The sequence below is a fragment of the Rattus norvegicus genome, chromosome 10, assembly GCF_036323735.1.
Source record: "Rattus norvegicus strain BN/NHsdMcwi chromosome 10, GRCr8, whole genome shotgun sequence".
NCBI classification, from domain to species: domain Eukaryota; kingdom Metazoa; phylum Chordata; class Mammalia; order Rodentia; family Muridae; genus Rattus; species Rattus norvegicus.
The window spans coordinates 46,779,654-46,798,179 of record NC_086028.1 but is presented as its reverse complement, the minus strand read 5'-3'; the positions used below and the strand labels follow the sequence as shown (position 1 = coordinate 46,798,179).

Sequence of the window (18,526 nt, the reverse complement as noted above, 5' to 3'; positions counted from 1 at the left end):
GCTCCACAAAGTGATTTATAGGCCAGAGCTACATAATGAGACCCTGCCTTAAAAATAGATAGGTAGAAAGACTATGCATGGACTGACCCTGGACTCTGACCTCATAGGTAGCAATGAATATTAGTAAGAGCACCAGTGGAAGGGGAAGCCCTGGGTCCTGCTAAGACTGAACCCCCAGTGAACTAGACTGTTGTGGGGAGGGCGGCAATGGGGGGAGGGTTGGGAGGGGAACACCCATAAGGAAGGGGAGGGGGGAGGGGGATGTTTGCCCGGAAACCAAAGAATTATTATTAAGTATTAAATAAATTAAAAATAAATAAATAAATAAATAAATGTAACTACAAAAAAAATAAATAAAATGCAGAGTTCCACATTAAAAAAAAATAGATAGGTAGGTAGGTAGATGGATGGATAGATAGATGGATAGATGGATAGATAAAAGACATAATTATAACAAAGTAATAAACATGCTTGTGGCTGTATGGTAGGAACTCATACTTTATACTTCTGCACATGTTCAAAAATTGCTAATTTAATGAAATTTAGTCTTGAACACCTGTAACCCCATCACCTAGACAGCCGTGGCAGGAAGACTGATGCAAGTTCAAGGTCAGCCAGGGCTATACTGAGAGTCTCTCTCTCCAGTACATTAGTTTCACAGTTCACGGGGACAGAATCTGTAGGAGACAATGCAGGGTTTGAGAGAAAATTAAAGTTGTCCTCACACCATGATGTAACTAACAGACTGAAGGAACATTTGGAAGAAAATGCCAGGTCAGCATATGCCAAGTGGTAGATAGAGCATGTACTTTGTACCACATGGGACCTTTGGCCTCATCCCCAGTGCCCCAGTGACCCCTCAAATAAAACAGAACTGCTTTCTCATTATACTCCAGCCACTCTCAAGATGGCACTATCAGTATCCCCTCCCCCTCCATGCATACACATGAACACTATCCCTGCATTAGTAAGTCTGTTAGCTTTTGGTCACTGTGACAAAATAACCTGAGAAAATCAACTTAAAAAGAGGAAAGGTTAATTTTGACTCACAGTCTCAAAGGACCTGTCGTAACTAGCATTGTACATCACAGCCAAAGGTGTGGTGGATAAAACTTAATCTCGTGGCAGCCAGGAAACACCCCAGGAGAGGACTGCAGCTCTAATATTCTCTTCAAGGGTGTGGCCTCAATGACCTAACTTTCTTTTAATGGGCCCACTTCCAAACTTCCCAATAGCACTATAGTCTGGGGACCTTTCACACATGGGCTTCGGGAGACATTCCAGGTCCAGATTCCACAGGAAGGGAAACTAAGTATACTGCTCCTAGAATCTCAGCCCGCTGTACTTGTGGCTGTTTAGAGCAATAAGAACCTATCAGTGCCTCAAGAGAGTCAGGCACGTCAGCAGACACATTCACAGCCGGTCAGTAGAGGCAAGGTGGGCCAGGATTTCATCCTGGGCCACATAGTGATAGTGAGACCAGCCTGGGATACAGGAAAACCTATCTAAAAATAAACAATAACAAAACAACCACAAACAAAAACCCCCAAGAGAATCAGCAGCTGCTGGAAAGAGATGCCACTTTGGGAGCACGTCCAATGTATAAGGCAGAAACACCCATGTGGGGTCTGAGGCTCCCAGATCCCAGCCAGAGCAGAGCTTCTAGCCAGTAGCTAACGAGTGTTTCTTATCCACTCCCACTTCAAAAGCACAGGAACTCGGTTAAACTTATTTTCACACTAACAATGAATAGTTCCTTAATGTAACTATGTAGCAAATGTCTGGAATGTTCCTACTCATTAAACAAACAAAAACAAACTATTCGTGGTTTCCTAACTCAACTTGAGTTCCCCGGTCCTGCTTGGTTCTGCTTTGTAACATTTGGCACACAGTTTCCTCTGCAGAGTAGTAGGACTCAGCCCAGATAAAAAGCAAAAATTGGGGGTTGGGGGGAGTCACACACTCTTGTGCTAGGGGCAGTTCCTGAGTGTTGATCTCCAGTGTTTCGATGCCAGGCTGATAGCAGACTAGTTCCTCCTGGGTGTTCAGCCCCCTTCTGCCTGTCTGCAGCCCATTCCTTGGTCTCCACTGGTTTCCTAGGGTCACTTCTGAAAAAAAAAAACAAAAACACAAAAAACAAAAACAAAAACAAAAAACCTTCCTTGCGGGTTGGGGATTTAGCTCAGTGGTAGAGCGCTTGCCTAGCAAGCGCAAGGCCCTGGGTTCAGTCCCCAACTCCGAAAAAAAAGAAAAGAAAAGAAAAAAAAAAAACCTTCCTTGCACCCGAATTCCTGTGTCAAGGTCTGTTTGTGATGAACCTTCTTTGAGAGAAGGGAACTATCTAGAGGCAGTGATCACAGCTCAGGTTCACTGAGAACTTCTAGATGCATGTTTCAGGCCTGGTAACTCATTCCTCACCAACAGCAGAAAAAACTGAAGCACAGAGGCCAGCTGACTCCACATGGGCAGCATTCTCAGCCAGGAGGAGGTAGGAGACAGGAGGATAGGTCAGAGGCTCTGCTTTCTTTCATCATGTACCACTTTGGAGCTATTATCAACAGTGGGGAACGTTCTAGCAAATCACTTGATGCCCGTGCTCACACACTCCTGTGGGCTGGCTATGAGGCCCTAAAGAGTGGATTTCCCTCACCACTGCCAAGCCATTTGCCAAGTGATTACATAAGACAGGCAAGTCTGTTTTGACTTACATTTTATTTTTGTGGCACATCCTGAATACCTGTGAGCCTTTTGAGGAGGGGTAAGGGCAGGTTCTGACTGCCCATGCTGCCCTGGAACTGGTAACCCTCATCTGGGCCTCCAGGCTACAGGAGTGTAGGATTTCAGGAATGTCCCATGGAGCCTGGCTGCTGATGTCTACACACTCTTTTCATTGCAGTGGCTTAGATTGTCTTCCCCTCTGGCTTCCCCTCTGACCTCACCTTCTTGGCAGCTTGTCTTGTTTTGTATTCTTCCGGTTGTATTCTTTTGCTTAAAGCAGGGCCTGGTTGCTAAGTGTGCCTCCACATGCCTGTAATCCCAGCACAGAGGAAAACTGAGGCAGGAGGCTGCATAGCAAGGCCCTTTCTCAGAAAAACAACAAACAACAACAACAACATCAAAACAACAACAACATTAGAAAGACCTTGTACATTCCAGAAGCATTAGGCTGGGTAAACCTGATCAACCTCTAAAAGTGGCTGTGGGAGTTGGGGATTTAGCTCAGTGGTAGAGCGCTTGCCTAGTAAGCGCAAGGCCCTGGGTTCGGTCCCCAGCTCCGGGAAAAAAAAGGAAAAAAAAAAAAAGTGGCTGTGGCTGTGGGCAGAGACCTTGTCCTGAGCAGGAAAAGGGTTCACAACCAGGCTCCTGTCACGGTCCTCTAGTGGGCAGAGAAGGGCAGGAGAGCAGAGTGAAGGTGGAGGCAGCTAGAAGGAGCAGGACCCAGGCTCCGGTCTGCAGTAGCCAGATGTACGGCTGGGGAAGTTACAGAGGGAAATGGTTTTGCACCCAGAAACAGTGATGGCGATTGGCTAGTGGAGTTTTGTGCTGACAAGCCTACTGTGGTGACACTCTCTAAAGGGTGAGAGGAAAGCAGGGAGGGAGCTAGTTTCCAGAATGGCAATGGCAGGAGTGGAATGGGGGACAAGAGGTCTGGGAATGACGTGGCAGGAATCTCAGCAATTCTTTTAAGAGCCTCAAGAGTGGCTGAAGCCACTCCAGAGTTAGTGTGGACAGGCAGCCTGAAAGGGTTGGTTACACCCGACCTCCAAAGCCAAAGGAAGAAGGGAAACCTCAAAGGAGCCAAGCCTCACAGGGGAAGGGGGTAGCTCTGCACAGCACTGTACAAGGTGTCCCCACCATAGGCAGGAGGCTGATGTCCTTACCTCTCCAGAGCCCTCCTGCAGTCTGTCACGCCCCCACTGCTTGCCCGGGGCCATGACCTGGTCCTACGCACTTACTTGTGGCCTGTAGCATCCGAGTCAGATATTAGGTGGGGACAAAGCAGCTCATAGCAGTCACTCCGGAAACAGTTGTCGGACAGATATTCTCCACTTACAGGAGCAGAAATGAGTTCAGAAAGAGGCAATGACTTGTCCCAGGTCACAAGAAAAAGAAGGGAGGAATTGGGCAGGGAAATTAGGGGCTGCCAGGCTGAAACCCAGAGAGAAAGGTGTAGGTGAGCAGTGGGCACAGGATGAGGAGACCTCAGGAGGTCTATGGGATGTGCTTTAAGGCTAGATAAGTCTGTCCCTTTAGGCAAAGCTGCTGCTCTGGTCCTGATCACCTCCCAAGAATGCAAGTAGAATTTGTTAACAAACGTGCTTCTTTATCTCTACTGCCCACTGCCCACTCCAGCGTTGGTTTTGAGCTAGGACCAGGCTCCTCGCCCCGGGTAGATTCTGCTCCTCACTCGCTCTGTCTAGAAGCTTCTATCTCCCTGACTGGCTCGCGCTCACACACGCTCTCCCCTCAGCTCTTCCCTCTGCAGCATCCTGGCAGCTCTTTTACCCTTTCATTTTAAGCTAGCATTCTTACCTTTAAATTAACATTTTACTTGTGCGTGCATGCGTGCGTGCGTGCGTGCGTGCGTGCGTGTGTGTGTGTGTGTGTGTGTGTGTGTGTGTAAATGGTATGTATGTGTTTGGGTATGTATGTGCCCACACCGTGGGACATGCGTGGAGGTCAAGGGACCACTCGAAGGAGTCAGTTCTCATTGCACCATGTGGATGCCTGAATTCAAACTTAGGTCACCAAGCTTGGTGGCAAGAGCCTCGGGCCACTGCTACCTGGCCACCCTAAGCTGACTTTTTTTTTTTTCTTTTTTCGAGCTGGGGACCGAACCCAGGGCCTTGCGCTGGCTAGGCAAGCGCTCTACCACTGAGCTAAACCCCCAACCCCTCTAAGCTGACTTTCTTATGTGTCTATGCTGCTCCCCCACCTCATGGCCCAGTCAGGCTGCTGCTGCTGCTGTGACATGCTGTCCCTATGCTGTCCCCATGCTGTCCCCCATGATGCTCTCCCATCTCATGGTTGGAAAAGAACGCTCTTGATGTCATGCGAAGAAGCACCCAAAATTAACCTGATGAGGCATTTCTTTTTGCAAAAAAATAAATAAATAAATAAATAAAAGGGGGTGTGTGTGCCATGACCTAATCTGGGTTAGCAAGCAGCAAGCGAGCCTGGTGGACAAGATGACCTCTATCTTGCATCCCTATAGGAAAAAAAATTACATATGAGTCTTTTCTGTCAAGTATTATAAAACTTGGTGTTTAGAACAAAGAATGTGAATTTTTTTTTCTCTCCGTCTTTTTTGTTTCAATCACACCACCCTGTGTTTACACAAAGGCCCACTGCTCTATTCTAGGAATTTGATGGCCTGGTGACCTTTTCCTCCTTGGGGCAGTTCCCCTTCCTTCTTGATTTCCTGTGTCAGAGTTCTGTGTGAGCTCCAGTGTGTCAGTCCTGTCACATCTGGATAACACCGTGTCCTTGGTCTTCTACCTCTTCTGGCTCTTAGAATCTTCCCACATCTTTTGCAAGGTCCCTTAAGCCTCGGGGGAAAGGTTTGAGAGCACATCCCGTTTAGGACTGAATGCTCCAAAATCTCTCCGTCTCTGTATCCTGTCTCCTCATGGCTCTCTGTGTTAGTTCCCATCTACTGCCAGAAGCTTCTCTGATGAGGGCTGGGTGAGGAACTGAACTGTAGGTGTAGGAGTATGTCATTAGGATCCATTGTATTCCTCCGTTCCTGTCCTTTCCCTCGACTTGACACAAGCTAGAGTTATCTGAAAGGGGGGGGGACTTCAAATGAGAAAATGCCTCTGTAAGATCCAGCTAGCTGCAAGGCATTTTCTTAATTAGTTATCAAGAAGGGAGGGCACAGTACATTGTAGGTGGGGTCATCCCTGGGCTGGTGGTGGTTCTGAGTTCTATAAGAGAGCAGGCTCAGCAAGCCATGAGAAGCAAGCCAGTAAACAGAACTCCTGAATGGCCTCTGCATCAGCTCCTGCCTCCAGGTGCCTGCCCTGTGTGAGTTCCTGTCCTGACATCCTTCAGTGAAGTGTAAGCCAAATAAACCCTTTCCTCCCCAACTTGCTTTTGGTCATGGTGTTTCATCACAGCAGTAGAAACCCTGACTAAGACAGATCCTTTAGCAGGAACCTATTGTATTGGGTTTTCCTCTGGGCCTGTGATTTATCTAATCTCAGGTTCTTGGCTACTTTAGCAATGTCACCTACGGGTTCCACCTTGTGGAGTGGGCCTCAAGTCCAATAAGATCTATGACACTTGTGCTGCTACTGCACCAGTACATCTTACAAGCAAGAGAATGCCCCAAACAAAGTCTATAGACTCTCAAGAAGGGTTCACAAAAATATCAGTCTATTTACTCCTCCTGCTTCTTCCTTTGGCCTCCAAGTCCGATCTGCTCTCAGGCACTTTGATGACTATTGGAATGGCTAAAATCAGTGTGAGGTTCTTAGAAGGCTTCTAGGGAGAGAGAAAGGGAACTCGGCCATCATTTAACTTTTACATCAAAACAATAGTGGGCCTGTCTCTCTTGGCGGTGGGTAGGCGCTGCAGTGAACCAAGACCTGAAGTCTTATATCTGGGCAACATTTTTTATCAAGAAAGAAACCATTAGTGAGGAATAGCTGTCAAAATAGCATCTAACATGGGTTTAAGCCTAATGTCTGGGGAATATGATCCCTTGGACTGCTAAAGAAATATACAGGGGCTGGAGAGGTGGCTCAGTGGTTAAGAGCACTGACTGCCCTTCCAGAGATTCTGAGTTCAATTCTCAGCAACCACATGATGGCTCACAACCATCTGTAACGCATGAATGCCCTCTTCTGATGTATCTGAAGAGAGTGACAGTGTGCTCACATACATTAAATAAATACATCTTTAAAAAAAAGGAAAGAAATATACCACTTGTCTTAGTCTTTGGTTATACTTGCCTAATGCATGCTTGAGGGTTACAAGGACAAAATTGGTACTCTTTTTGTACTGTGAAGGCTAGTTAAGAATCTACTTCTCTAGGGTCACTTGGCCTGAGAGGAACCTCTGGCCCCCTATCTCTCCTTTGACCTGTTGTTCCATGTATATGAGGATCAGTCAAAAGCCTTGCTTGACCTTGGTTTTATTTGGAAGCACTGAGGAAAATCTTTTCTTTGTATTGACTTTCCTATTTGTAGACTGAATGCTGGTAAGAGTTCACTGGGTAGGGTCTCCATAACTTCCGAGAAAAAGAAAACAAGTGACTCCCACAGTTATAAGGCATTTTCTGGAAGTACCCAATAGTCCCCTGGAACCTAGCTGATCTTGGAAATGCCAAGGGACAAGATACGCTCCCTTTTTAAATTGTTCTGATCACAATAGCATAAGCTCCCATATATGCTTATTGAACACTGAGAATGTGGGTTACACCATGTTGGTGTTTTCCATTGCTGTGTTATCGACAGATAAAACTGAGGCCAATTAAACAGAGAGGGTAAAATGAACTTTGATTGGTCGCACATTTTTGTCCTTGTAATTGTTTGACAAGCAAACCAACAAACCCCGTTGGTTTAAGCAGAACTTTGACATCAATGTATTAAATTTGGACCTTGGAAAGTTTGATATCGCATCTGCGAAGTCTCATCTTTTATATACATTGTATAACTTGCTCAGACCTTTGTAACCTGCTTAAGTTTCCCAGCTTCTTTCCCCATTCTGAAAAAGCATCCACTTATCTTAATGTTCATATAGAAGTCTTCTTTTACTAGAAAAAAAAATCCCATTTTCCTTCCTTCCAGGTCGTGGATGAGGTGTTACTGAAGAAGTGTGGGTGACCTTGAAGTAATTATGCTTGGAAGTCTTCATCCACTATGGATGATGGATTCCCCAGAGCTGTTTCAGTGGACCCCCTCCTCCTAGTCTTTCCCAGTCTTGGGTCCATATGCAATTAGGGCAGAACTGCATACGACTGACTGGGAGCAGAGGCTGCATAAGCCAGTGAGTATCCTTACTCCGTCCTTTCACACAGCAACCAATTAGCCCAGCAGGCACAGTCACTCTGATGAAGATGGCCGTTGTTTGGCTTGAGGCCAGTGTTCTGCATTGCCATATTTATAAAGGAAGGCTAAATCCAAGGTCCATACATAGGATAATGACTCAAATTAATATTACCTGTATACAGACTTAAACTTTGCAGCCTTTTAAGTGTCAAGGTAAAACACAAGACAACCAACATCTCTTTCAGGGCTGGATTACTAAAGGGACGGGATCAGTGGTTAAGAGCAATGCACAGTGCTCTTGCATAGGACCTGAGGACCCACATTAGGTGGCTCATGATTGCCTGTAGCTGCAGCTCCTGAGGATCTGTCAACCTCTCCTGGACTCTGAAGGCACCTGCACGCTCACATGCATGTCCCCCACACAAGCCACACATATATACATAATTCAACATAGATCTTTCTGAAGTCTTTTTTTTTTAATTTGTACAGTCCAGAGGAGAATGACCTACTACAGCTATGCTTTTGGTTTTGAATGAGTGTAAGTAGCTCATAGAAAAGACAGAAAGCACCAGCACACAGCGGACATCATTAAATTGGTGTTAAATGACCCAGCAGAACTTAACTAAGAAAACCCTGCTAAAACTATGATGCCAGAATTACTAGTGAGCTACTGTTAGGCAGAGGACCATCCCCCCTCCATAGCCTCTGACAATAGTCTTTTACTTTATCATCATCGACAGCAGCAGCAACCTAGAGAATCTGAGACACAGAACACAATAACATTGAAAAGAGCTTGGGAAGGGATAGCATCCGCCTGTTCTTGTCCTTAGTCTAACTGTGTCACTGTAACTGGAAAGGGTGAACAAAAGTAAGGCTGCCCAGGGCTCAGTGTGGTAGGAACAAAGGGAAAACTGGAACAAAGGAGTGTCAAGAAGGAATAGGATGTTCTATCTCAGTTAGAGGGGAAAAGTCTCAGAAACACAGCAGAAAGAGCCGGTCTTCAAACCCAGTGAAGCCCACATCTTCAGCCTCCCACACAAGCAGACTGGTTTCTCTTTGCCTCTGGCTGGTGTGGCTGCCTACTGGCAGCTTGTCTAGTGCTTGGCTGGGTCCTGGAAACCTGACTGGATGTAAAAGGTTATTAGGCAAGACAGACACAGAAGAGTAAAGCTGGATTAAGTGGGCCATGCACTCGGATGGAGACGCACAGGCAGCAGCCTGAGTGCTGAGTGAACTTATATATACCATCAACAAGGCAGACGAACTAATCTCAGGAGGGCATCTGTAGGACAGCAATCTGGGGATGGGGTGATGATACAGTCATCTGAATCAGGAAGCCATGGTCAGTATTTTGTGCAAGAACTGTCTTTAGCAAAAGGTCAAACCTTAGTCAACATCCATACTAGAACACAGAAAGTCCTTGCCATTCCCCTGAGCCTGATCCAGGAAAAACCTTGCCATTTCCACGAGTGCCAGACTCCCTATTTGTTTGCTAGGCTGGTTTGCTTGTTTGATCGTTTTGAGACAGCTCTGGCTGTCCTAGAACTTGCTCTGTAGACCAGGCTGGCCTTGAACTCAGAGACCTCCACCTCCCAAGTGCTGGGACTAAAGGGGCACACCACGACTGCCTGGTGACATTGGTGCTCTTGACGTGGCTGTGCTCATGACAACAATACACATCCACTCTGTTCTCCACCTCTGGTGATTGATCTGTCCTTTGGGTCTTGGTTTATGTCTGTGCTTTACCAGAAGTTGACCCTGGCCCACTGTAAATTCTCACAAGCATCCCAGGTCTAGCCATCTCAAGGCATTAGCTCTTATTAGTAGCTGGCTAGTGCTGGAGTCATATGGCTGGGAAAACACTTTACTCCATACCAGAAACCAGTAAATATATCATGCAAAACAAAGTGTCAAAAGTCCAGAAAAGGGGGACTGGAGAGATGCAGCTGTGGCTAAGTGCACGGTTGCTCTTCCAGAGGACCTGAGTTCAATCCCAAGCACCCACATGGTGGCTCGCAACTGTCTGTAACTCTAGTTCCAGTGGATCTGGAACCTTCACACCAATGCACACAACATAAACATTTTAAATTATTCCTTTAAGTCCAAAAAAGGCAGTAGAGGTCTGGTACTGCCTCTTTTATTTTTTATTTATTTATTTTTTTTCGGATCTGGGGACCGAACCCAGGGCCTTGTGCTTCCTAGGCAAGCGCTCTACCACTGAGCTAAGTCCCCAGCCCCCTGGTACTGCCTCTTAGTCTGGTATAGAAAATGCATCAAGTTGGTCACTAGGCAGTACAGCTTATTCTGGAGTTTCCTCTGGGTCTCCCATTTCCATGATTCCATTAGACATCAGAAAGCTGAAAATTCAGGAGAAGAGGACTAGACTATGTAATTAGCTAACTGAATGCCTGTGGTGCAGGAAATTCTAGGGCCATGGTGATCTCCTGGGAGCTCGATGGTGTTGGGAAGTTTTAGGGGTGTTATGGTCTTGGGTCTTTTTTTTTTTTTTTTTTTTGGTTCCTTTTTTCGGAGCTGGGGACCGAACCCAGGGCCTTGTGCTTCCTAGGCAAGCGCCCTACCGCTGAGCTAAATCCCCAGCCCCATGGTCTTGGGTCTTAATAGCATGAACTGCAAGGCCCTTTTAATGTCTTGATAATGTCATTGGCAACAAAATAGCAACAAACCACACAATAACTTTTTGTTTATGGTGAGCTGAATGACAAAATGAGGTCATTCCCCACTATGGCAAAAGGTCCTATGGGATCTACACATCATACAAATTAAATGCAGACGATGACTCTTTTTATTTTTTTTTCAAACAAGCATTCATACTATATTAGCATGAATATAACAGAAGAAATTATTCTGTCCAAGTAGGCCCAAAATAGAAAAGTCAAGAAGCAGAGAAAGGAATTCCATGGTATCAAAACAAGGAAGGAGAGAGTCCATATGTCAGACCACAAATCATAACTTTGAGTACCTGTGATGTTTGATTCTCCTGGGCCCCTCAGTACAGCTCTTTCTGGGAAAAGAAACCCACAAAAGAAGCAGAGGGGAGGGGAAGGTGTTTTCAAAACTCTTAGGTGGTGCTGTTACTCTGAGAGCACTTGGAGAAACAGGAGAGGAGACGGTTACCTTAGTGCCATTTAGGAGATCTTAACCCTATGTTTAAGTCCCTTAGAAATCAACTTGTTAAAATAATTAATTCCAATTTAAAGTATTAGTAGTCTTCTGTGGCATTTTTATCCAGTTAGAAAGGAAAGCCCTGGAGAACTTGTGGTCCAAGGTGGTATTGGACTGACCCACATACTGTCACTGTCTGTTCTCTTCCTTTCTCCCCATGACCCAAAGCTTCCTAGTTTCTCAAAGGGAGAGGACAGGGAGTTAAAGTTAGGTTTCAAGTGTCTCTTTTGCATTGTTCGCTATGCTTGGGAGATAGAAGCAGTTGAATATCTGTGAATTCAATATCTGTGAATATCTGGTCTTCAGATGGAGTTCCAAACCAACCAGGGCTACATAGTGAGATCCTATCTCAAAAAAAAATTTTTTTTTGGTTAGTTCTATGTCGTGTGTATGAGTGCTTGCCTGCATGTATATCTGTGCACCAGTGCCTGAGGGCCAGAACAGAGCATTTCATCTTGTGAGACTGGGGTTGGTTACAGAAGTAACTGTCCATGTAGTTGCTGGGAATCAAACCCTGGTCCCCTGGAAGAACAGCCTGTGCTATTAGCCGCTGAGCCATCTCTCCAGTCTGACCCTGCCAATTTTTTTTTAAGGAGGAAGATGTATTTTGGGTACAGTTAGAGCCCATGGTAGGTTAACTCCATGTTTCTAGACCTGTGATGATGCAGGGCATTGAGTAGAAAGTGTGGTGTCATCTCATGACAGACTGAGGAGTCAGAGCAGAAAGAAGACCTAAGACATGGCCCCCAAAGACCTCTCTCCTCCAACCTTGGCACTCCTTCCTTAGTTCTACCTTCTCCTGAAAGATCTATTCAAGATTTGAATCTATCTGTAGATTAAGCATTGCTTAACCCAGAATCTTCACATTTGTAAATGTCTTCACAGGCCCCTGAACGACTATGCTAATTTCTTAGATATCTCTATCCAGTTGAGGTGGCACTCACAATCACTCACAGACTGGAGGTCATCATGAGCCAACATTAGCAGGACTCTTCTTGTTCTTCTGAAGTTGGTGTTATGAGACTTAGTATACAAGAAAAAGGAGCTAAGGCTTAGAGAGAAGCCTCACTGCTTTCTACCGGAAGCAGGGAAGAGAACCCAGGTCTGTGAGAGTCCAGAACATTGTATAACAGTTTCCTCTGAGATTGAAACATTCCATGCTGCAGGGAAGCTCATTAAACAGAAAGGAAAACATCTCAAAATGCTGCAGGAAGTTCCTGAAATTGGTCAGATTCATTAGGGCCCTTTCTGCCACAGTAAGCAGTAAAAGCTGAGATTTCCCCTTAGAGGAGCAAAGCTGAGTTGCTAAGTCTTAAACTAGACTAGCTGCTTGGAAGACATTTAGACCAAAGCCACTTGGAAAGGACACTTTTCAATCTGTTGGGCTGCCTGTAGGCTGTGAGTTGCCACTGGTACTGGAATGGGCTTTGGTGTGACAGCTGTCTTTGAGTCATTTCTGCTCCTGTAAGTAACCCCAATAAAACTTACTGGTTCACCAAGTTGGACTTTGGTGGTATCCATACTTTGGTCTGTCATGGGTTGGTTCCCTACCTGTGATGTATAGACATGTGTGCTGAATCTCCCCAGGAAAAGTTGTCACACAGCAAAAGCCCTAAGGACACCAGTAGGTTACTGACAAGATGGCCTGAGCTTTGGAAGACTGAGAGATGAGCCAGGTCCTAACTGGCCCACAGTGGATCAATTTCCCAAGACCCTAGAGTCCCCTAATAAGAAAAGCAAGTGGGAGTCCACTGGTTAGTGTGGATAATATGGAGTGCCAAAAACAGCCTCAGGGCGAGTATAGTACATTGCTCCTGGCCTCTATGCCGAACTCAGCCAAGGAGCTGACTTTGGTCAATGAATAGTAACAGAAGATGTAGCAAGACTACAAACATGCGGGCTTGGCAGGTGCCTTCTTGAGGCTCTTCCTGAAGAAAGTTGTCCCTCTGCCTAACCACCATCCATTTATTAATGCCCCAGAATGGGACATGTGGGACATTCACAACTCTGCACACAGCCTGTACTCAAGTACTCCCTGAAGCAGAAGGACCCAGACATACCAGCCAAGACTAGTAACTCTCATGTCCCTACAGTGAGAATTAAATAACTGTTGGGTTAAGCTGCTGAGTTTTGAGAAGGGGGTGTTTGTTACACAGCAACAGAGTAGACATAGCTGGCTGATACATACTGTATCACTTGAGTTCTTTTATTTTTTTTTCTTTTTTTCAGAGCTGGGGATTGAACCCAGGGCCTTGTGCTTGTTAGGCAAGTGCTCTACCACTGAGCTAAATCCCCAACCCCTTTTTCTTTTTTTTTTTTTAAAGATTTGTTTATTTTATTTATATGAGTACACTGCAACTGTCTTCAGACACACCAAAAGAGTGCATTGGATCTGGTAACAGATGGTTGTGAGCCACTATGTGGTTGCTGGGAATTGAACTCACGATCTCTGGAATGGCAGTCAGTTCTCTTAACCACTGAGCCATCTTTTCAGCCCTATTTCCTATTCTCTCTCTCTCTCTCTCTCTCTCTCTCTCTCTTTCTCTCTTTCTCTCCCTCCCTCCTCCCTCCTTTCCCCTTCCTTCCTTCCTTTCTTTCTTTCTTTCTTTCTTTCTTTCTTTCTTTCTTTCTTTCTTTCTTTCTTTCTTTTCTGGATCTTGCTGTGTAGCCCTGCCTAGTTGTACTGGGTAGTCCAGACTGGCTTCAAACACATAGCAATCCTCTTGCCTTGTCCTCTTAAGTGTTAGTATTACAGGCATGCATGGCCCTGGCCTCTTGAGCTCTTAGGTCTTGAACCAAAGCTTATTGTAACACTGAGTCTCTTTTTTCTTTTCTTTTCTTTCTCCTTCCTCCTTTTTTTTTAAGGCAGGTTGTGGTGAGGACAGTCCCTATACTTGAATACTTGGTCCCCAGTTGGTAGAACTGTTTGGATAGGATTAGGACTGCCGGGAAAAGGGGCCAGGGAATGAACACCCTGTCCCTGATTTGACCCCCAAGTCAGAGACCAGTGCAAAGGGAAAAACACCCTGCCCCTGGCTTGACCTGGAGCTCCTGAGACTTGGAAATCCCCAGTGGGGTGACTCAGCGTTGTCAGCCAAACAGTACTCCGGGCCACCCTGTACTCTTCCACCAGCTCCCTGAACACGCTCCAAAAAAACCTATAAAAGCGCTCCCCTCTGCCCAGCCCTCTGCTCTCTCTCTTCCCATTCTGTGGCAGCCATACTGTTCCCCCTGTAAATCTCTGGTATAAGGTTCATTGTGTGGTATGCCTTGGCTCCCAATAGCCAAGATGCTCTTGTGCCAGAAAAACCTATACAAAGAGGTGTAGTCTTGGAGGAGATGTGTCACTCGGGGTGGGCTTTTGAGGTTTCAATCCACATGCTATTTCCATTTAGTGCTCAGTGCTTTGTGCTTGTGGATCAGGATGTGACCTCTCTCAGCTCTTCCTGCCACCAAGCCTTTGCCCACCAAAGGGACTCTAACCCTTTGACACTATACTTCCGATTAAACATTTTGTTTTATATGTCGTCTTGGTCAAGGTATTTTGTCACAGTAGAAAAGTAAGAAGTTGGTACTAGGAAGTGGGTTATTGCTATGACAGATCTGACCATGTGGGGTTTTCTTGAGGAATGTGGAAGGTCTTGGTACTTGGACTAAGAATGTGGTTGAATGCTATAAGCAGAGTTTAATGGAATATCCAACTAGAAACTTGGAAGGCAGTGCCAAGAGCAACATGAACTGTGGAGGCCCAGCTTGAAAGGCTTCAGAGGGGAACAGTTTTAGCAAACTGGGCTAAAGGCTGTTATTGTGATTGTTATTGTTTTTGCAAATACTGTAGCTGTCTTCTGCCCTTGTCCTGAGAATTTACCTGAGACTCAATTGGAAAGCAATGCACTAATTTCCTTAGTGGGGGAGGTCTTAAGACAGCCTAATATCAACTACACTGTGAGGTTATTAGGGATCACTCTTATACAGGTCTACAGTGGAAAAGAGTGAGTAAGGTGAAAAGAAATACAAAATGTATATTAGATGAAGAGAAAAAGAGCACCAGGACATTGAAGGTTGGAGCCAAGGCTTGTGCTGAAGTATTAAGGTGATTAAAGAGAGGCTTGATCCTTGATGGGATATAAAGGAGGGGCACCCTCAGGTCAGGACCCCACCCAGTGGGCTGGAGAGATGGCTCAGCGGTTAAGAGCACTGACTGCTCTTCCAGAGGACCTGAGTTCAAATCCCAGCAACCACATGGTGGCTCACAACCATCTGTAATGCGATCTGATGCCCTCTTCTGGTGTGTCTGAAGATTGTGATAGTTTACTCACATACATGAAATAAATAAATATTTTTTTTAAAAAAAGATCCCGGGCTGGAGAGATGGCTCAGTGGTTAAGAGCACTGACTGCTCTTCCAGAGGTCCTGAGTTCAAATCCCAGCAACCACATGGTGGCTCACAACCATCTGTAATGAGATCTGATGCCCTCTTCTGGTGTGTCTGAAGACAGCTACAGTGTACTCATATGCATAAAATAAATAAATCTTTAAAAAAAAACATGAATTTAAAAAAAAAAAGATCCCACCCAGTTAAACTTCCAAATTATGAAAGGAAAAGGCCTGAGGAATATTCTGCTCCTAAAATAATCAACAAGGAAGGAAAGCTTTTGCAAATGTAACTGGGGGCATGGTGGAGGAGGGCTGGGCTCCATCCCAAGCAGGCAGCCCAACTGGGGAACATCACCCATGTGGTTCTAGCTTTAGAGTTATGAAGTATACAGAAGAGGAGTTGTGAAATTTTCCTCTGCTGTTAAGGAGAGCCACTGAGGCCAGGCGCATGGCAGAGGAGTCCCTGAATGGAGGCTCTCAGAGGCCATTGCTTGACCCTGTAAAGATGAAGCCCAGCTTGCTTCGGAAACTATGAAGGTTAACTTTTATTGTCCTGTTGAAATTGTTGTCTCTGAAGGTTACTCCCTCTTAACCTAGGCCTAGCCTCTGTACAATCTAATGTAGGCCTAGGATGCTTTCAGCCTCTGAGACTGCTGAATAAGCTCACCCTTTCTAGTTCTTTCTGAACTCTTACTGGCTGGTTCGACTCAGCTGTTCCAGCTCAAACTCCTCTCCTAGCTGATTGATTCAATCTAGCTATTCTCCTCTCTCTCTCTCTCTCTCTCTCTCTCTCTCTCTCTCTCTCTCTCTCTCTGTGTGTGTGTGTGTGTGTGTGTGTGTGTGTGTGTGTGTGTGTGTACACGTGCGCATGTCTGTGTCTGTGTCTGTGTGTAGATCAGAGGACATTGGCTGGATTTGGTTCTCTCCTTCCATCATGTGGTTCCCCGGGGTCTGGATTTAGGTTGTCAGGCTTGGCTGTAAGTGCTTTACCAGGGGAGCCATGGCCCTGGCTCCTTGTTTGGTTTTGACGTGGTTTCATCCAGTAGCCTAGGTTGGCCTAGAACTCTCTATGTAGCTAGGGCTGGCTTCAAACAGCAATTCTCCTTCCTCAGCCTCTAAAGAGCTGAGATTGTAGGTATCCATCGCCATACTGGGCTCTCAGTAAAATGGTGCCAATTGTAGAATACCGGCCCTTGGTGGACTGGTTACCTTTGATTAAAAACAAAACAAAATTAAAAACAAGACTAAGCTGCTTCTGACATGCCCGGCCTGGCACTCACTTTGTAAACCAGCCTGGCCTCAAATTCTTGCTTTTAAAAGATTTGCTTATTAACTATATTTAAGCACACTGTAGCTATGTTCAGTCACACCAGAAGAGGGCATCAGCTCTCACTAAAGATGGTTGTGGGCCACCACATGGTTGCTGGGATTTGAACTCAGGACCTCTGGAAGAACAGTCAGTGCTCTTAACTCTCCAGCCCTTGCTTCCAGGTTTAAAGGCGGCAGTCACTATACCTTTGGGCCTCTGTAGGCACTGCCTTCCCTCACATGTGTATATACCTATACACAGACACAAGCAGACGCCTAATGAAAAATAAATATTTAAATGGGGGGGTCTGCCTGAATGGTCATAGACACTGGCTGACCTTCCAGAGGACCCAGGTTCAATGTCCAGCCCGCACACGGTGTCTCACGAACTTCTGTAACTCCAATCTGAAGAGAACCAGTGCCTCTGGCCTCTCCCAGCCCCAGGCATCCACAAGCAGGCAAAGCTGTTGTAAACATGGATAAACAACAGCAGCATCAACAACAGAGGTACTTGGGAGGCAGAATCCATGGCATTCAAACTAACTCTGGGTAGGGCAGAAGGGCGGTGTGCAAATGAAATCCTGAATTTATCTGGCAGAGCCTGGTTCATGTTTACCAATTATACACAGTGAAGTTCTCCATCGGAGGCCTGTGTGTTAGAAACGACCTAGACTGCAGTGACAGAGGTGGTGAGGAGACCCTTCATGATGAAGTTCTCCATGGTCAGTGTGATGGTTTGTATATGCTCAGCCCACAGAGTGGCGTGATTACTCCTAGTGTGTGGCCTTGTAGGAGTAGGAGTGTCACCGTGGGTGTGGGCTTGAGACCTTCATCCTAGCTGCCCGGAAGCCAGTATTCTGCTAGCAGCCTTCAAATGAAGATGTGGAACTCTCAGCTCTTCCCGCGCCATGCCTGCCTGGATGCTACCATGCTTCCTGCCTTGACGATAATGGACTGAATCTCTAAACCTATAAGCTGGCCCCAATTAAATGTTGTCCTTATAAGAGTTGCCTTGGTCATGGTGTCTGTTCACAGCAGTAAAACCCTAACTAAGACAATCAGGGAAAAGAACAGTCTTTGAATACTGATAAGAAGTACTCTCATGACATATTGTGAGGTTTTCTAAGTGGGGGAGGGGGCAAGCACAGACCAATGTATAAGACATGTTCATATTTCAGCAGAAACAGGAGGGCTCGTGATATAGCTAAGTGGCAGAGTGCTTGCTTAATGTGTGTAGACCCCTGCATTTGTTCCTCAACATTGCAGAAAGAAAAATAAAACCTTAAAGAGAAGTGATAAAAAGGAAAGAAAGTAAGCCTCTGTGTTGATGAACCCATCCATGCACAAAGGGTGGCCCCCAAGGGGCTGGAGAAACAACTCTATAGTTGTGAGCACTGCTGCTCTGCCAGAGGACCCAGATTTGGCTTCCAGCACCAAAACTGGGTGGCTTACAACAGCCTGTAACTCCAGTGCTATGGGATCCAAGGCCCTTCTGGCCTCCCAAGGAGCCTGTATTCATGTGATGTATAGCAGACACTCGGGCACGCATACACACACACACACACACACACACACACACACACACACACACACACATACCATATATATATATATATATATATATATAATTTCAATAAATAAGCTAGACAGAGTGGCATGAACCT

At 45.8% G+C, this 18,526-nt stretch overlaps 1 non-coding gene across 1 annotated transcript; it reads right to left on the bottom strand.

Annotated features, from left to right (window-relative positions):
- Positions 1-13,401: 13,401 nt before the first annotated feature.
- Positions 13,402-13,474, bottom strand: Trnav-aac10 (transfer RNA valine (anticodon AAC) 10). Its single transcript has one exon. It is a non-coding gene; the product is annotated as a tRNA-Val (tRNA).
- Between the last annotated feature and the right edge of the window lie 5,052 nt (positions 13,475-18,526).